Genomic DNA, 20676 nt, shown 5'->3' with positions numbered 1-20676 from the left:
AAAAAAAAAAAAAAAAAAAAAATGAAAAAATAAAAAAAAGAAAGTTAGAAAAAAATAAAAGGGTCGAATGGAGAAAATGAGCGCGATGTGTTGCGCGATGACGTCGATCGTTCGATCGAAAATTCCGTGGAAAATGTCCGAGCGTCGTTCGCACGGGAAATACGGCTGACCGACGGGATCGTAAACGTCTGTTGCCGAGGCGAGTTGCGAGCGGCTAGTCGCGACGCTGGTTCGCGCGCGCGTCATTCGTCGAAACGACGAAACGGTTCTACACACCTGCTCGGTCTATAATTCCAAGACGTTCGTTTACATTCCAACGACTGTACGAGAGCAATATTTTTACAGGGTCGGCGCGGAACATGCGCGAGGCTGGCGTGTGCGGCGTGCGTACCTACCCCAAGCTAATAATAAAACGGCTAAGACTTTGTTAATTGAACGAGAAGAAGGATCGCGCGAGCGACGCGTCCATTAGCCACGCGAGATGTAGAAATAACGTATCGGCCCGCGTCTCGTACTCGATAACTGCGCAAACTGCACTTCCACTGCGACCGACCACTGTGCCACCACCGATGTTCTTTTTTACTTCCAAACAGAAGCGGACGAACCTCTTTGTTTCTTCCCTGGCACGTGGCGTTGCCAATTTCAACGATAACGGCGGATCGATATCATCGGAGGTCGTGAAAATTGCAGCGAGTCGTTTCCTAATCCATAATTCTCTCCGTTCACGCGACTACTTTCCCTCTCGTGAAAGCGATTTCAAAGTCGCGGTTGATCGTGTCCGTGACACGCGCGTCCTTCCTTCTCCTCCCGTCGGAACGCGATATGCAAATCGTGTTCGTGCGAAATGAACAGACCGTGATAAACAAGAGGGCGGCACGCGGATAAACAATGGGGTCGGACAACGTCTGATGAAAGGATCGTAAAAGAGAGAGAGAGAGAGAGAGAGAGAGAAGAGGGATGAAAAGGAAAGGAAAAACGTAGAACGAAATAAAATCAGAGATCGGAACGAGCCGTTCGTCGCTCGAGTATCGATCAGTCGGCGAGTCGGTCGAGCTCAAGTCGCGCCGGCACGGTGAAATTCTGAAAACGAAGCTTCGTCGTCGGGCTTCGTTCTCGCAGCGAAGAGGGGAGAGGGGCGAGAACCTCGCGGAACTTGAACGAGGTCAAGAAGAAGTAGCAACGCCGCGTCGGTGCCCGCCACGTATCCACAGTGATAACTGCGGCGATAGAATGTTCTCTTAAATTTCCCAGGTGGATCCGCGCCGCGTACTTGCTTTCGCGACGTCTTTATACGGTTTCTCTCGACGAATACCTATGCGTCTTGTGCCGGCCCATTCAACCATTCCGCGAGACGCCACGTCCTCCGAGAATAAGCGAATATCGAGGATGTCGCGGGAAAAGTGGCTGCTACCACGGGCAACGCTGTCATTTTTCATGTATATAATTCGTACCAGGATTTCCAAGATGGCGAGAGCTTCGCTACCGGGGAAGCAACAGACGGTACGTGCGACTCCTGGACGAAGTCAGCGCGCTACAATGAAATTCTAGGCGTTTTTCTTTTTCCCCCTGATCACTCTGACGTTTAATTTTCCGCCTCAGGAAGAAAAAAAGGAAAAAGAGTTTCCAGGCGTTAAAAACTGTTCGATTCGTTGAAGCATCGAAGTGTGTTACAGTTGCTATTATGTAAAGTGTTTTGAAATTGCCGAGATGCAAGTCACGATTATCGTAACCGTATTGGTAAACTTGGTGAACTTGAATTTAAATCGGAAACTGATCTGGAAATCAGAAGTTTGTAGAAATCACAATAATATTACGACACGAACAGTGGCGTTGAAAACATAATCGACGTTGAAGATAAAATTTTACAACTCATAAATGATAAATCCTGACCTCATAAAGGACAAATCTCATAGGTACACTTGCACTAATTGCAAGTGTCTCGCAGCTTCTACGTTTTCAATTTGGTCTCGTTATAGAATACTGATAAACATTTCGAAAAAGAAACAAAAAATTTCAAGAGGCGTTCGAACGCAAACAACGAACGCAAAGAGGTTTTTATTTTCGCAAAAATAAATACGAAACAGAAATCGACATATCGCGCGATCCTTCGTTTTTTTCGAGAATACCCTGTATGAAAATACGCGAACCCGGGTACCACTTTCGCCGTGTTTATATTTGAGTAGCTCTTCAAGCTCTTCAAATATGTTGGAATTTCCTTTTTTTCTCTCTCTCTCTCTTTCTCTTCTTTTTTTTTCAACTATAAGAGGTCATGAAAACGCCACTGCCCCGATAAATTGCGCGCAAATTTCGCGCAATATGTATTTATTCGCGACGTCTCTTAGACCGAATTTCAGCCAAGCGTGGCCGTATTCCATGCATTTTCAAACTCAATTCCCTCCCCAACGTACACAAAGCATTCGAACGTATTCGAACGAAGAAAAAATACGAGTTCTCGATTTCAATTTATTCTAACAAACACAGCCCGATGTGTGCACGGTGCCCCGATGCACACACTCTGAGATATTTCGCTGATATTACTCTCGTTTCGACAGCGTTACGAAATAAATTATACATATATACATATATACATGCATACATATTTTACGTTGAAAATCAATCACCGTAAAACCAGAGAGAGAGAGAGAGAGAGAGAGAGAGAGAGAGAGACCCGATGGAAAACAGCGTTTCGCGATTAATTCGAAAGCAAGCTCGCCAATAAACTCCGAGAGAGAGAGAAAAGAGAAACAGAGAGAGAGAGAGAGAGAGAGAGAGAGAGAGAGAGAGAGACAGAGGGAGGAACGAGACAACAGCAGAGACTGTGTAACACGAATTACAGGATCCAGCGGCAAACGCGTGTCATTTGTCGTTGGCGCGCCGGCTCGTTATTAGTTTTGACTCCGGTGTCCAGGGACGTGGCGGATCGCAGTTTGCGGCCGGTTAACGGTGGCAAAAAGCGCGAGCTGACACTCGCAAAGAAAACGAGAAACAAAGAGGAGACGAGGAGCGTGGAACCGCGAACAGGGAACAGTACGTAGACGCGGTACACCGTGTACGGGCGCAACAAGAAGGGGAGAAATAACGAAGCGTGTCGAGTATACGCGCGCAAAACGAAGACGAGAAGCGCTCGCACGTATACGCGCGCGAGCACCAGCGAGTCACAGGGACGAAGTGGTGACTCCCGGTGGTATTTATATAGAGGCTGGAGTGTCGCCAAAATGCTAGAACCGACCCTATCTATCGTCAAAAACACGCCGCTCTCTTCTTCCACTTGCTTCACTCCTTCTCAACTCACTCACTCTCTCTCTCTCTTTATCTCTTTCCATCGTTTTTCGCGTGTGCTCGGTTTCTTGGGCCGAGGAGGCGACAGCCAAGAGCGTCGCACACCGTCGCACACACGGCCGCACGATGGCCAGAGGGGATCTATCTTGACGGTAGTTTTCGCGGGATGCTCGCTCGAACCACTCCAGCAGCTTTATTTGTCAACCACTTTGTGGGAGCGCCGAGTGAACCGTCCGTTGGGTGAAATTAAAGATCCCAGTGCGCCACCACCGATCACCGAAGGTCATCGTGCGTCGTAATATCGTCTTAATGCCGTTGCTGACATCCGCTACCGTCTCTCCCTCTCTCTCTCTCTCTCTCTCTAGTGATACATCACGCTAGCATTTCGTTATGACGGTAAATCCACGATTAATTGATTGAACGAAGTGAAACGATCAAGTGGTTCTGAGTTCTATTAATTCTAGTAGTTTCAGTTTTTAACTGCTACTTTTTATTTTGCAAGGAACCGGATAATTAATCGAAACAATTGTCAAAGGGACGATTAATTTGTCTTGTACAGTTTCTCAGAATAATTCGAAGGAATCGCGACAGAGTAGAGAGCAATCCGAGTTATTATTCGCGTAGCGAGAAAGACGGGACTGCGATTCTGGGATAAAATTCGAAAATACACGAGATCAACTTATTGCTAGGAAGAACAACTGTCTCGAACTAAACTTTCAACGTCTTGACTCGACCTGATCGAAGTGTACGAAAGCACGTAACTTCATACGCTTGATATTCCACAAAGAAGAAGCTGAAACTTCCCAACACTTTTCAAACAATAAGTTCACGGTTGAACAGGCTCGCCCTCGAGGGCTAAAAAATTGTCAACGAACTAAGAAAAGGTTAGGTAATCGTTGTGAAACGACAAGATTTCGTTAAGACTTACGATTCGTGTCGAATTTATATATTACTCTTCATCCAAGAATAATTTTGTTCATCGAGTGCCCTTCGAGATCGTTCTGTCCACCACTCGTGTCTCGAATTCGGAGCAACAGAATGAAAGTAATATTTCATCGCAGCGAATTCGGAATTTCGTCGTATTACGATGCGAAGTCGATGATTAATGGCAGAATGGATGTGTCACCGACGTGACATTTGGACTCGATTGCGCAAACAGATACGAAAATAAACTTTCATTATTAACTCGCGCCGCGTTAAAACATTCGAAGATATTTTTAATATTGACGGATAACCGTGTTTTCATTGGTGTCGTTACAAGTCGTTAATAAACTGCGAGGACGAGAGAGAATCTTTCTCGATAATGAAAACTCGATGACAACGTGCGTGACGAATACGTTTAATTGTCTAATTTATTGACGGAGACGTACGATCTGGAGGCAGCATAAATTTTTCATGCCAGCCTGAGAAAATAACGCCGTGTTGCTCTAAAACAGCGAAGAGGATAAGAACTGAATAACAATCGTACACTTGATCGACGAGGCCACGAAACTTGGAAGAAGTATAGGTGGTCTGTCTGATTTCCGACAACAAATATCAAACACTAGTCAAAAGTTCAGTTACGTGTCCATCGTGTCACGAAACCTATCGCTGAAAACGAAAGCAAACGATCAAAGTTTTCACGACAGAAGTACCAAGTACAACAAGTACCCGGCTCCAAACGCCATTCACATAAACGGACGCAAATTTGAAGAGAAAAAGGAAGAGAACCTCGAGGGAAACTCCCCTGAGAATTATCTCTCAAAGAGAGCGCACCGTTGGAGAAGAATATCGATAAATTCGTTCGAATATTCCGGCCACAAGGATGCCGTATGATGCACCAGATATTCCGGTGACTGCCAAGATTTCACGGCAATGACTATTCCGAAGATGGTTCTGCCCCGAGTTGGCTTTGGGAGAAGACTTTTAAAAGCGGGCCGTCGACGTGGTCAACATCTCTCGATTTTATCGATCTTCTGTATGCTCTCTTCGTAATCTGTGTTGTTCCCCGACGAGAAGCTCACCGACTTTTTGATCTCGCGACGAGAAGTCTCGATCATGTCGGATCGCTTTGGACGCATCGAGTATGCGAGTGCAATCTACGAGCCCCGATTGAAAAGAGATACATTTCATCTTCCGATTCTCTGCGCAAAGACAACAATGCTGTCTAAATTCACGTCGAATCTCAGTGACCGATCCTTTCTGCAAGAAATTTCGGAGCGCGCCTAATTTTCATACACTCTCAAGTGGAATTGAGCAGGTGAATTCGAACTTGAACGTATTTTGTAATTTTGTGCAATGGAAGGAATTCATTATGTTCGTAAATATAGAGAAAGAATGTATCAGCCGTTATTAATCTGGCTTAACCTTCATGGAAATTTACAAATTTAATTTCGCAGGTTTGCAGATTTAATTCATGAATAATGTGCCCTTGTAATGGCCTCTTTTTGGATGAAACTAGGATTGTTTTCAAAATTCGTGATTATATACATATTACATATTAAGCAGAAAATTATTAATTAATTTGTACATCAACTTACATCTAAAAGCATGTGCAGAGGTTGCGTTTCGCATTAATGAGCTTGAATATTCAACGAGACTACCTTTGACACTTATTACATGTTCAAAATGATTATTTATGTTGTACATCACGTCGTTCGTCAAAATATTTTTTACAACAAAAACTTTCCGCTGTAAATACTTTCAGATACTCTCGTGAGCCGCCATAATTATCAGAGCCTAAGTCGTATGTAATAGGGAGGAAAGTTTCACCGTGGCTTTGAGATAAAGACACTACAAAAAGAAAAAAAAAAAAAAAGAAAAAAGTCGGTAGCGTGGTAAAAGATAAAAAAAAAGAGAAAACGAAACTAGGACAGGAAGCGTGCGTTCTCCGAGTCCTTTCCAGAGAGGAGGAACCGGCACGAAGTTGCACCATGACACAGGAGTGCGCGACAATGGGCTCTTTTTAGAAATTTCCATCGCGGGTAGTTCCGCTCGGCGAAGTTCAGTTAATTTCGTACGCTGCTCGCGGTCTCGCCTCATATTCGGAAACATTCGCGCAAAATTTTCACCGTGCTGGTGGCCCGATGCGGTGCTAAACGCGCACGAAGAAGCACGAATGGCTTTTGATACGCCGTCTGAACTCGCGAAAATGTTCGTTCGTGCGTGTTTCTGCGCGACGAAACGTCTTCGCTGCGCCAGGCCGCTTTAAGTGTTTGCAAATGTTCGGGAATACCGAAGCCGCGCTGTGCCGCGCCGCGCCGCGAATACCGAGAGTTTCCACTTCGATTAAAAACTCGTCCGCGTACGGTTCATCGAAACAACGCGTTCTCATCTGGTCCTCATAACAAAATTATTAATTGTTAAATGACTATCTGACGACAAAATTTTAGTGACTTTTTTCAAGGGCGAATATATATGAATATTTCTCTCGATGAATACCTATCATTTGTTATAAATATAAATTTTGGATAAAATGATTGAAAATATTCCGGGAGATCTGTGAAATTCAACATAGAAATTCAAGCGAAATAAATTTATCCCTAACGACAGTTTTAACTTTGAAGTTTTTTAAAGTTTAACAGTTCCAAACTTTAAAAACAGTAATTCTCGTTCCAAATGTATCAAAAAGAAATTTAAACATCTAACCGCACGATTGATTTACTCCTCCAACTATCACCGAATAATTGTCACAATTTTCCTCCATTTGACAACGTTCCGTTGCTTCTCGCACGAAGTATTAATTTCCAACTCTCGTATCCTCCGAAGGAGAAAACACTGTCGAGTAACGAGTCTCTCCGCGTTCGTTTCGCAGCGAGAATACTTCCTTAACACGGCGAATTTCTAGGATGATATACGGAGAAGTGGAAAAAAAAGAAGAAGAAAAAAAAAAAACGGCACAGTGGTCCCGCGTGAAATTTCGAGTTTAAGCAGCCAGCTAGTACAGCCGTGAAAAGGACATTGTGAAAAGTTCCAAGTAGTCGGTGCTACGACTGGCAATTAAGAGGATCATTAAAGCGAAGATCGAGCGCGCGCTCTAAAACGATCGTCAACCAGCGACCGTGATAACCGTAAAAGAATACGAGTGGAGGCATTAGCGGGAGGGAGAAGAAAGCTCGTCATTTTGCACGCACGATCGAGCAACACGACGAGATCGAGAGGAGAAGAGCGCCTCTCGCCGTGTTATTATTGTTCGCGTGGACGTGAACTTTCCAACGATCGACGCTCGTTTCGCTCGTACGCCTCTATTTCCGCGGAAAATTATTACCTCGTCACGTGCATGCTCGTTTCTTCCACGAGACTCCGCCGCTAAGCGTTTCGCCATGTTGCAACATCGGACACTTCTTTTTACGTTGTCAGTGTTGTTAAAGTGATCGACGCTTTTTACACTTTTGCTCGCAAGCAATTGAAAAAGCGGGTGACAATGATTTAACAACAATATCAGACTAATGGATAGACAAATATTTATTACTATTAGTAACTCGTAGAAATGTTAATTAAATTGTGCAAAGCAGTCAATTTCAGAGTTGTATAGTATTCTTTTCAAATCTAAATAGTATCTTCAAAATGTACAAAATGTTCAAAAGACTGACAAATAACACGTCTTAAGTCATTCTTAGGTTTGTTAGATTTGAATTTTAAAATTTTTCTTTCTGTGAAAAGTAAAAATGTAGGTAGACATACTTCTTCTTTCTTTTTTTAACGTTAAAGTTATCGAATGTACTATAAGTGTTATAATTTCGAAGGCAGTCAACGGAAGTAATTCGTCCGTCTATCCGTCCACCATTTGCCGCACGCGAGCTAATGGTTCAATAATTGTTTTACGACACTGTTACATTTCTCGACGGCGTATTAATGGAGAAGAGCTCGACGGTTGGAGAGTTTTAAGTACACTGCACCGGTGAGAGGAATAACGGTGTTGCGGTGTAACGATTAAAAAATTCATAAAGACAGGACGTAGGATTGAATGTATACAGGTTGAGAGAACGACGTAAGGAATAGCAAACTGACTGAATTTTTTAGAGTGTGGAAATGCTCGGAACTTGATTCGTGAATGTCGACGATGGGAAAACGTAGGGTATTCAGGTGATACGCGTACATCGTACGATCTACGATCCAGCGTAATTGTCTTGGAAAAAGACTGATATCGAAGGGGGAAGGAATTACTGCGGGCATGGGCGACGTAAAAAAAAAAAAAAAAACGCAAACTACACGAAACCGGAAGCCGATATCGATTCAAAGCTAAAGTAAAACATAAGTGGGTCATAAGCCAGTTCTTGGAATTTTTAAACGAACAATGGGAATCTCCTCCTACGAACGAGCGAATGATATTATCATTTCAAACGTGTATTAAAAATACCGGCACGCTGGATTTCATACAATCATTTTCAATACAATTGCTCTCGAAAACTAGAACGATGGAATAAAATTCCTTTGTGTTCAAATACAAAATTACTCTCTCCCGTGTTCGCGGAAAATGAACGTTTTATCCCAGTTTGCGTATCGCTTTTTCGCGGTTTGAAAAAAAAAAAAAAAAAAAGAGGAAAACAAATTCCCTTACGTTCGCTTCGCTATCGCGTCCGCCTCATCATTCGGCGGGAAAAACAATCGGGACCATGACGAACGCACCAGAATTAGCCGCGCTCCCTTCGCTGACATTTCCCCCAGTAATTTGCAATGCAGTTGTCTAATGTCGCGCGCACCGGCCGTTACGCATTGTTTCGCATCTGCGATTTCGTGACAGGGGACATTCGTTGGCAAACCGCGAAAGACCTCGAGACGGTGTTGGTGGGTAGCGCGCGCTAAGTTGATTAGGCTAGCAAGCTGGCGCTTTGCGCGATTTTATGTTTTGCGCGTGGCCGTCTCTCGTGTTTCCGCTGACACGCCACGCTCCCGCCGATGATTTACGATAGTACCACCGGCCACCATGACCGGCCAAAATCGCCCGCAAAAAAAATCGACCAACTATTCTCCCAACTATGGAAATATCAATAAGAAACCAACGAACTGTATCGTTCCACTTTATTCGACTCGTTTCTGTTTCGTGAGAATTTTAGGTACAACGCGACACGACGCATGTCCTTGGACGATTTGAGAAAGAAGCGAGGAGAACCATTGACGAGGAATATGCGATAAAAATACTTTCGGTCGGAGGTCGTGCGTTTTGTTCGCGAGGTTGAGAGGATTAGGACGCGAGGACTGATGCTAGAGGAGAAAACTGGGGCGACCATTTAGACGCGTTAATTAAAGAACCTCAGATTTCCGTAGCAATACCGATATCAATCAGCCTGATTATCGCCGGTGCATCAAATGGTACAGAAATATCCATCCAGAAGACGAGAAACGAGAACAGCTGTCGATGCTTGGCCCCGATGCGCTCACTATGACGTTGAACGCACCTGACAGCCGTGTGTCACGCACATAGTCGTCTTCTTTTTCGATTTCGAATCTGCGCATGCACACGTATACTCGTCGGTACGCCCCGCGCCTCGAGTCCAAAAAAGAAAAAAATGAAAATAATGAAATGGTGCGCATCCAAATCTATTGGATCGCGGCCAAAGAAATAGATACCGTAGCGCGATATGACAGCGGAAAAAATTGAAGCTAGAAAATTGCGAACTCGAAAAACCCTGTGCGCGATAATGGAGGCTCCTCTTTCGAGCGATACGGCGATCGATAACGAATAAATAAGCTCGTAATTCGTACAAACGCGATCAATACCGGTGCGGTGATACTGTCGGCGTTGACTCAAATTCACGCTTCATGATTCTTTGGCAGCAAGCATACCGCGCATGTGATTTTAACTCTGACGAACTGAATGAAATCTAAATTATACACAAACACGTTTCACGAATACCTACAATGAAATAAATATACGAGTGCAAATTTAAAGTCGAAATTCTGATTACTATGTATCTTTCAATGCATCGAAGAATAATTACATCACGGTACACTTTACTTTACGCAGTCAACGCTGGAATTGTCTCTCTCATTCTCTCTCGAGCGTTATTACCGCTCTAACGAGAAATAAAATCGAGAACACGACTGTTTTATTTGCACGAAGGGCGAGGCGGTAATTACGGCTGTTTACGTCAAAAATATAACGCCGGGGAAATCCGATGATCCAGCGAGAGTTCGTCTGAAACTTTTTAATTTCCATTCCTTCGTTCTTCCGGCGCGGCGCCGTTTTCCATCGAAACGTCCGTACGAACCGAGCACGGATGTTTCGCGTTTCCTGTCTGAGGCTGACTTCAAAGGAATCGTTCGCGGCGCTTTTAAATCCGATATTAAACGGTTTAATAAGTGAGGCAATTTTCGATAAAGAGCATAGGGGGGAGGGGGTGGGAGACAAAGAGGGGAACGAGGCTATTTCAGCCTCGCGTGCACGCGATAACCGCCCCGAAGCGCGTGAATTATTTTTTAGAATACCGGAAGAGGATCGGCGAAAGGGGTGGCGCGGTTCAGCCGTGGGTTTAATTCGCGATTCGCGGCGAATGACTGGACACTGGACGTAGAACGAACGAAAGAGGAGAGACAGTGGATCCCCCTCCTTCCCTTCAACCCCTTCATTCGGTCTCTTTTGTTCCGTTTTCTTTCATTTTTATTCGAGCAACATCGGATTTCTCGCCTGTGGCGAGGCCGTAACAAATTCTGTCAATTTCCACTCGTAGCTGAATATTGAAATGAGTCAAAGCGACGAGGAAATGTTTATCGCAGCCGAATGAAGAAAGGGCGGTAAGGTAGAAAAAAAAGAAAGAATAGAAAGAAAAAGAAGTGGAAGAACAGCAGCAAGCGAACGGGAAAGCCTCGCTAATCTAAAGCTCTAACTCGTGCAGTCGGAAATGAATCGCGTGTAAGATTCCCGATATAATGGAAAGGGAAAATAACGTCGGGATAAGCTGTATCCGTTTCGTTTGCATCCATTCTGTATTTTCGTATCGGCGAATGCGTCCGGCTTTGAAACTGCCTCCGCTTGTTCCATTTTCTTTCTTGCGAGGCTCTCACGGACGCGATCAGAAAGAAAGGAAAACGCTCGATGCACGATCCACGAACGGAACGGTTCGTCGAGATTTAAGGAGAAACGACGTTAAATCGTGCGATAAAGTGATCGATCGATGGTTGGAAATGTTGGTATATACGAAGGGTAGAATTGAAATTCCTCCTTCGTTTTTCTAGATTGGTTCATTCTTGTTGTGGCTCGAGGTAAACGTGGCTGCAATTAGTAAATTGGGATAGCGACGGACAGAGAAGACTGAGTAGAATGAAACGACAATTGCTGCGGAAATAACTGATCTACTAAATTTGTAACGTAATAATATTCATGGTCAATAATCAACAATCTGTTAATAATCAATAATCTGACATTTTCTAATTTATCAAACACATCTTTCTTTTTATCCAAAAAGAAAAGAATATTATAAATTTATAACACAAAGATACAAGAGAAAATACACTATGTTTGCGACAAAAATAGCAATTAAAAAAAATGTTGCTTCATTACCTTGTGAACACATGTACGTATGTACCAATGCCTGAAACGCATATAACATATTCAGACGTACACGGAGATAAGAAAATAAAATGAATTATAAACTGTATCTCATGAATAGAAAACGAGCGCTTTAACGGAGAGACGTTGATCCGTTCCACAGAGAGATAGTCACAAGGCAAATAATTGCACGATTTATTGGAGAGGAATGAAAGGGAAGATACCTTGTTGCGAAACGAAAATAAATATCTACGATCGACGAGACATTTTTGCACGAAAAACTCATCGAACCTCGAATGAAAAATTGACAAATGCGGGAAATAGTAAAGTTAAGCGTAATTTTTTGTCAAAAAGCGACGTGTCGCACTGTATCCTTCGGGATTATTCAACATCCTACCAATGATTTATCTGCATCGCCGTTTGCAAATTTTCGACCGCTATTCCAATTGGAATAAACTCAAATTAACAAATCCAAGTCAAGACTGTGTATTACGGTAGATTCGCAACATTGTTGCCAGTGATAAATATAAACTGAACAAGCACGAGCCGCTATTTCAAGGTACAACCTACTGTGAATGAATTTAAACTAACCAGAAACTTAATCACATTATTTCGATGTTTCAGAGGTTGTAATTTCATTTATCACAAGGTAATTATGCGTGTAATATACTGTGACAATGATTATTTCGAAGATTTAATCCAAACCCTTTGACCTTTCCAAAACGCGCAACTGCATCGCGAGACGATATTAAATCAGTGAGCATCTTCGAAAGCAGCAATACGTCACGTAAGATATTAATTAAGATAGCAAAGATCGCAAACGAATTTACATGACGTTAATTTTACTTACGATAAAATTCTATTTTTTAACACTACACTAGCACAACGTTCGCGTAATAGATCCAATCGTCATGATTAGACTAGACGTGTCACACTACTGCCCACACATTATCTTTCTTTTCGTCAGTAAAGATTTTCAATAAATGTATAAAGAGACTGTATTAAAAAAGTATTGTTCCATTTTTCAATTGACATTCAATTCGTACAACAATTGATATCCGTTACAATAAACGTTCTAAATATATGAAATTTTCTTCCTTTTCCAACAAATACAATATAACTGGTTCAATTTTCAAAACCTACGTCGCTCCCTCGGAAAGAACTGCCATTCTCAGAGTCTTTTCCGCACAATTTTCTAGTAATCAAAATCAAATCTCCATTTTCTCCTCGTTAAGCAATCACAGATCATTTTGACAAACGTTTCTGCGTGCAACAAAAATTGTAACCTGTTCTACGTCTTCTGGATTCGACGCGTATCGACATAAACTTTCGCAGTAAATTCTCCGGAAATTCTCCGCAAATATTCGGCGGCGTTTCGATTCGTTTCGACACGGTAGCCGCGCACGAACATTCGAGTGACCGCAGCTAATGCCCGTCAATCAGAAACGGCACGTAGTAGCCGCGATAAATAAAAGTGTTCTCCCCGCCGGTGTATATTTACCGGTGACTATTTTAAAGCGCCACGCGCGCAGATATACGCCACCGACGAGGAAGTCGCTGATGCGTTCGCTGAATGAAGAATGCGACTAATACCGGAGCCGCGATTGCGACACGGACCGTCGATATTCCGTAATAATTCACTGGTCGGTGATCTCTGCCCAGTTAAATCACAGACACGACAGAGATTATCTATTTATAAGCGATAGCGTAACGTTGGAAGATTTTCACATTATTTTCAGCTTTATGAAATGACAGTAATGATGATGATCGTTGGAGATGCGCGTAAAACGATTGTATAATCAAAATGTGCGAAAGAGTAAGAGTAAGATATAAAAAGATAATGAAAGATGTTGGGAGCAACTTCCTTGCAATTTAGTTGCATCCACACACTGATTTCTTTAAGTATGAGTCTTTGGCAAAAAATCTCACGAACGAATTTATCCATCATCGGCTACGATGTGATTGTAGAATCCTAGGTGTACGAAAATTCTTTTAAAAGCAGGAAAATGGTAATGGGAAAAGAAGGGCAAACAAGTGGCAACGTTCGAATCTTCTTATCTCTCTCATTGTCGAACAGTGAATGATTTTATTATCATTCTACAGATACCCACGATATACGTATAAATTCAATGATGCAGACGATTCTACCTGATTCTACCCACCTGTCTGAACTGATTTGTTTTCTTCGCAAACAATGAGTTTTCTCACAGACTATATCTATCGTCCGCACATTAATGTACTCATAATCCAGTGATACAGCAGTCGAATCAACCAATGTCTATCCCTCCCCCCGTATTCGTGAAACTGGCCGAATTGACCTCGTTGCATCCGTTACTCATTTCACCAGGTTAGGAAACGAATCGCTCGAAACGACCGTGTTCTCGAAAACAAGCAGCGCGAAGACCATTACGATGCGACGGGAGGCGCGCATCGTCTGGCTGAGCCTCGGTGGCGAAAACCTTTAATTAAAATCTTTCGATCCGAGGGGACGGGCCTCGGCGTCTGAAACGAGGCGAAACGACGCGAGAATGGCCGTGGTGGTAACGCGCGAGTAACGTCTCATTAGGTACGGATTGACCTAATTACGAAAGGAAACGTCTGGCGCACTCGAGTAGTCGCACCGCGTCTGCAGTTGGTGCGTTGCCTGCCTTTCCGTGTAAAATTGGAAATCGTTCTCTATTTATAGCGCTTTTCCGATAGGGTCACCGAAGCCGGACAAATATGGAACAATGTACGGAGCAACAGGGAGCAGCGTGAAACGCTCCCTGTTCCACCTCTGCATCCATCTTTGCACCCCTCTCGTCGCCCCCGCCCCCTCCCCCTCCGCCACCGCGCGTTATTATTTTTACGTTGCCGCTCCACCGGCAACCTTGACTCCGAATATCGATCTGAGAAGGAGGCAAGCACGACGAGACCACGAAATTCCAACAATGTGCCGCCGAAAACAGCGTAAACGGTAAATCCGCCGGACGTCAGAGACGTACGGCCGCCACTACTCACCGAGTCTCTTTATTCGCCCATTGGGTTTCGGCGCTTTTCACGGGGCAGCCCAGTGGTCCAAGTGGAAAGGCGAGTTTCGTTGTTGCGCGCCGTCGAACCGCAGAACGAATTAATCACTTCCCGCTTATTCGAATGCAGCCGGCCCGAGTATCAATTATCCGGGGAGGAAAACCGATTTGACTGTTCCTGCAGTCGAGGTAAAGTGAAGAGAATCGTTTCACTGTCAGTTTCTTCGAATTTCTATCGTCGTCACTCGCGTAGTTGTCACTTGTACCTCGAAACGTTGAAATTTTTCAACCGCGTTGTGAAATAAGGCACAATTGTGCGTGCGCGTTTGTCTAACGGTCGGTTTCAACTGACAAGATGGAGTCGTTTCGATATATCGAAGAAAAATGTCGATCGATATGTCGGCGGCCATCTTTATAGCCAACGAAAGCATGACAGACGTTTAAATTGCTCCGATACACGGCGCCAGTACGACGTTGGAAAGCGTTAAGTCAACTTTCCAAGATCACACGGTCTAACCTACATCTATCATTATGGCAACGTATTACGCTACGTTCTTACTTTCTACGTGTAATTCGCGTCGAACGATATTACGATCGATCACTGTCCAACGCCGCGATCAACCATTACGTTAATTGACGCCGATAACGGGTTGGCCATCTCGACGAATCCTCGCGACGAATTGCGACGGAAAGTGCTGTTCGCGTACGTGGACGCGCGAACGTCGATAGTGCGCATCGATACTAAACACGGATGGCGAAAGAAAAGTTGCCAAGTTGCGCGAGAAGAGGCGAAAGTCCCACAAATCGTGTAATTAATCGTGCACACGTTGCAAACTCGAATCTCGCGAGGTGTCGCGTTTGCGCGCGTACAGAGCGTAAATCACGCGGACACGAGCGGTGCCGCGTTCATTTGGCGCGTAAAAACGCTCGGTCGGCGGTATCGCATTACCTTGTCAACGAAATCGTCCGGTGTCCCGCCAACCAGCCGGAACAACAAGTTCCTCACATTTTCAGCCCTCGGCGCGCTCTCGTTCTCCCGCGATGGGTCACAGAGCACAATCTCCGACGTGCGAGCGTGGTTGCACACGGCGACGATCACAGCACTGACTAGAAAAAACCAATACAAACAGCAGGGCAGCAGGCCTTATCTATTCCCCTTCGGCTTCCGACTTCGGCTTCCGCACTTTTCTCCCCTCCTCTGCCTCTTTTTTTTCTATTTCTTTCCTCTCGTCTCACACTATGATCGCGTACGAACGCGCCCCGTTATGGCGCCGCTGTCGGCGATCAGCGACGCAACGTTCACCGCGACGCGGCACGCGCCTACCAATGCCCATTTCTTCCTCTCGCCGAAAACACCACTCCGTCGATCATCGCACGGTAAACGCAGCAACACCGGCGGAGTTCGATCGGTATAGTCGCGCTCGTGATCGACCACACGCGAGACCGATTTAAAGGGATCGTCGGTTTAAAGGGATCCCACGTACCGCACGACCATCGCCACGACGACAACAACGACGACGACCACCACCACCACTACCGGCGTCTTTTCCAACGGCGGCTGCTCCAAAAATTTCACAAACGCGCGACGGCGAGGACTAGCAGAACGGCGCGGCAACGATGACTAGGACGACGCGACTACGACGACGACGGTGGAGGCCGGCTCGCGAGGACCTCTTCCGCCGCACGATTCATGACCACCGACGGAGAGCACGTCGCTCTCGTGGCGACGACTGCGCCACTGCGCGGTATCTCGTCGAAACGATCCGACGGGCACGCGAGAGGGGTGAGGACGGGAGGCTGAAGACAGAGAAAAGAAGGGGGATGCCAGGGAGGGAAAGAGACAAGTAGATCGGTGCGCGTGCACGGTAATAGTAGGTTCTACGTATAGAAAGAGAAATATATAGACCGTGTGTGTTGTGCGCTTGCGTGTGTGTATGCTGCGTGTGTGTATGTGTGTGTGTGTGTGTGTGTGTGTAGTTTGATTTGCGTACTCCGGAAAGGAAAAGCGAGAGAGATAAGGTTGGACTCAACGGGAAAGCGCGAGCGCGTACGACGAAGACGTGGCCGAAACTGACGGTCGTTCCAGTTGCCTTCGTTTCGTCGTCGTGACAAACATGTCGTGTAGACCACCGACGGATGGATGGACACGCGACACAGCGGGACGGATTTTCGTGGACGCGAGGGTCGCGTTTTAGTTGTTTGTCGCGTTGTACAGTGGCGCTCACGACGTTGGGACGCCCACCACCTGTAGTGCTCACCCTCTTTTCCTCGCGGCGAACCATCCTCCCTCGCCCGCCACACGCGCGCGCATTCGCATTACGTCGTCCTTTTAGCCTGATACCCCTTTCGCGCTTTACATTTCTAATCGAGTGGAGTGGGGAGTGCTGGAAGGGGGTGAATTTTAAATTCGTGTTTAGTTGTCGCTGTCATCGCCAATCTTCGCCATCATCGCTGCATCACGTGACATAACCTGCACTCTTTTTGTAAGATGTCTTTCTTTTCTATCAAACTACGAAACTAAACCGATATACACTGATAATTTTCGTAACGATAACGAAATTCACAGGGTGATGGATACAGCGAAGTACGAGGTCAGCCAAGTTCATAAACATAAAGGCAAACAGAAACGGACGTTCCTGGAATTGTTTTGAAGCCAACCTCGACATTCCTGGAATTATTTTGGAGCCAAATGTAAGTCCTTGTTATATGTTCTAATCTTATAAATAACATCTTATTTACACGAATGGTATCCTACGTTTCTCGGTCGACGTATATGTACGGATACTGTCGTAGAATGAATAGAACCAGAGAATGCCATTTTTTAAAATCCTTACTTTATTCTGTAAAACACAGTAAAATTTCTAGTGAAACTTCTGAACCCTTTTTAATCTCTGAATCTCGCTGAATCCTCTTATTCTGTGGAGGACAATTTTGATCTTTATAATCTAAATGCGATTTTGCATTAATGTAACTTCCTTGTCTTCATCAGTATTGTAATTAAACTTTTTAACTCTTCTTGCACGTATTTCCCGCACGGTCACTGATCATTTCACTTTTCACTTTTATCAATTTTGTGTACACCGGCACAAGCATTGCATGATTATTTTAATACCATCGTATACACAATTACTTTACTTTCACCTAAGCTACGATCAACGTATACGTATCTAAAGATAAAAAGATAAACCTACCTAACAGGATAACGACAAACGAACAAAGACTTCTCGTAAAAGTAAATAATCCTCAGAATTTATCGGTTTTTCATCGTAAATATCAGATAAAATTTTGCAAGTGCAACAAGTACGTCAAAGAAACTGGTCATTATTTCCGAGATGTGTAGCACCGGAACAAAAAGGCTTGAACGAACTTGTTACCACACCAGGAATGTTATCGTATGCTGTCAGCATAAGGTGCAACATTTTAACGTAGTTTCTTACCCGTGGCTCGCTCCGTTATCCCGACTCGTTTACGAAAAAATGTAGCGTCTGGTAAGCTTCTCGTTTCTTAACGGAGAGATAAAGGAACGGATATACCGCAGCACCGACCCCCCGTAAACACGGATTAAGGGAAATGTTCCGGTGTAACCTTACTAATGGCCGTGGAAAAACAAATCTATTTGACGTAGAGCTTCTGTTAATTGTCAACGCTGCCGCGTTGGAATTTTCGTTATTCCCTGTATAAATAATTCCAACCGGGAATTATCTACGCGTTTTGTTTTCCCGTCAATATTAGCTGTTGAACATTGCTCCAATCTGTTCTGCCCGTTACTGCCTCACCTGTCTTCGATGTTTCTTTACGTTTCTTACATCTCACGTAATTTGCACCGCGCAGGAAGAAACAGAGATCGACTCAGCCTCGATAGTTCCCTATTTTTCGCCGCTGTTCCTTCTTCTCACTGATCTTGACCTTACTTACTCCCGAATAGTCATTGCTTGGAAAACAAACGATTCGGATCTAACAAAGTTTTCATACGTAGTCATGCACTTTTTATTCAACACCGTTGTTTCAACGCTATTGTTCAGACTGATCAACCGCAGATCAGGTCATTTCCTGTTCTTAAAATAACAAACGAGTCGTAAATATCAAGTTAGGCAGGTATCGCGTATTATAGTTGAGCCTGTCCAAATAAATTAAAAGCTATACTTGTGGCATGCAATTAGAAAGATATCTGAATGCACTGTGAACGCAAAAAGTCAGAATCAATTGGACGTAATTAGGCATGAGGCATGTCTCTATCGACTAGATACGCCGTTTCAATTTCCACGAAGTTGTTAACTGAACATCTCCGAGCAAGTAACACATTTCATCCAGTACAGGTGGCTGGAAGAGAAAGCAACCACAAAGTAAATAATAAATGTACTATCGAGAAATGATGGTAAAAGAAGTCGAGGAAGAAACTTTCGATCTCCTTCTAGTAAACTATCTAGGTTCGCTGCGGCTTTTTCTCTACTTATTTTCCTTTACCACTACGAAGATACCAATGCACGCACGTACCAAGCTTAGATGTGCCAACGAACAAATTTACGCCGTGATTTCGAAGGAAAAAGAGGGAAGTAGGAAGTTCAATTTTTGATGGTCGATGAAATTGACAAGTCACGTTGATGGGAAAGGCACGAGTTAACGATGCTCAAGTACGTTAACCAACGAAATTACCATCGACGAACGTCGGCGGCACAACGACCGTAGAAAAGCGGCGCAGTAAATCGTGGCGACGGTGTCGCGAGGACGTCTTTTTCGTCGATTTTTGTCGAATCGCGATTTTTGTCGATGCCGGCAACTCGCCGGACTTTTTGCAAAATAGTGAGCAATAGAGAGGAGGGGGGGGGGGGGTTTAGAATTTAGAGTGAGCGCCAAGAGATTTACGAAGTGAGGAAAGAGCACGACGCCATTTGTCTCGCTCACCTAATTAACTGCTGCCGCGGAACCAAATACAGCCGGTCGATTTAATAACAATTTTGCTGGCCGTGTTAACGAGACCCCCATCGGACCATTAATCCCAGACTCTCCACTTCGTGTGCGTATCGCGACTATTCGCATCGAGCTTCTTTGCTTCGTGTTTTGTAAGCGATACATGCGTCGATATTTTTAGAGAGAACTCGCGCGAGAAAGCTCGACGAATCAGCTCAGACGTGAAACAGCGAGACGGTTGTTCGGCGTGCACGGCGATAATTTGTATCCGCGCGTTCGAATTCTTAATAGATCCGCAAATAGTTGCCGCTTTATTCGAATAAATGGCATTAAATGACTTACAATTCTGCTTGGGATTAGTTCGATTAGAAATCGGTCCGAATTTGCAAAACGTGTACAGAACTTTCACACTTTACGCAAAAAAGTTAAGTGTCTTTCCTTGTTCGATTGCGTGATAATAATGAAGATTGATTGTCTAACGAAACGAACTTTATTTAGTACGATTTATTTTTATGGTGTACCTACTTACCGATGTATCAGTGATAAAATCATTGATAAATACTTCGAGTGGTTATTCTTTGTAATTCATCGTTTTACATTGCACGCTAGTAAATCTGTTTCCGTAAGAAAAAAAAAAATTAAATGTAGATCTTTACTCCGTGTTTCACAACGTCTTGATCATCGCGATAAAGGCACATCTTTTTAATTAATTCTCGAATGTTAGATTTAGCCGGCTGGGGAAGATGCTTAAAGAATTTTTAACAGCGTCGAATAAACTCCACGTTCCTCGCTATTTACTCGGTCGCGTTTTAGTCTTTCCAAGTACGGTAATAAATCTCCTCAAGGCAGTATACTCCAGCTATATATACTTTCTTTCCTTTGCCTGAGATTCTCCAAGGGCTCGGATTTAATTAAAATATTCTATGCGCTTCTTATACCGACATGAAGTAGGCGAGCATCGTATTCTTCCAAATATAATATTCATTTTACGAAATGCCGCCAAATGAAGAAAAA

The 20676-nt window shown here is 44.1% G+C and overlaps 1 long non-coding RNA gene across 1 annotated transcript in view; it reads left to right on the top strand.

Annotated features, from left to right (window-relative positions):
* The first annotated feature begins 16478 nt into the window (after positions 1-16478).
* LOC122536086 overlaps positions 16479-20676 on the top strand; it is a 52166-nt gene continuing 47968 nt past the window's right edge. The window contains exons 1-2 of the long non-coding RNA XR_006308330.1: positions 16479-17237; positions 17321-17445. This is a non-coding gene — a long non-coding RNA (uncharacterized LOC122536086). The remainder of the gene's footprint in view (positions 17238-17320; positions 17446-20676) is intronic.

The sequence above is a fragment of the Frieseomelitta varia genome, unplaced genomic scaffold (assembly GCF_011392965.1).
Source record: "Frieseomelitta varia isolate USP_RPSP 00005682 unplaced genomic scaffold, Fvar_1.2 scaffold_1014, whole genome shotgun sequence".
In the NCBI taxonomy this organism is placed as follows: Eukaryota; Metazoa; Arthropoda; class Insecta; order Hymenoptera; family Apidae; genus Frieseomelitta; species Frieseomelitta varia.
Note: the sequence above shows the minus strand (reverse complement) of the source record. Positions and strands in the feature narration are given on the sequence as shown.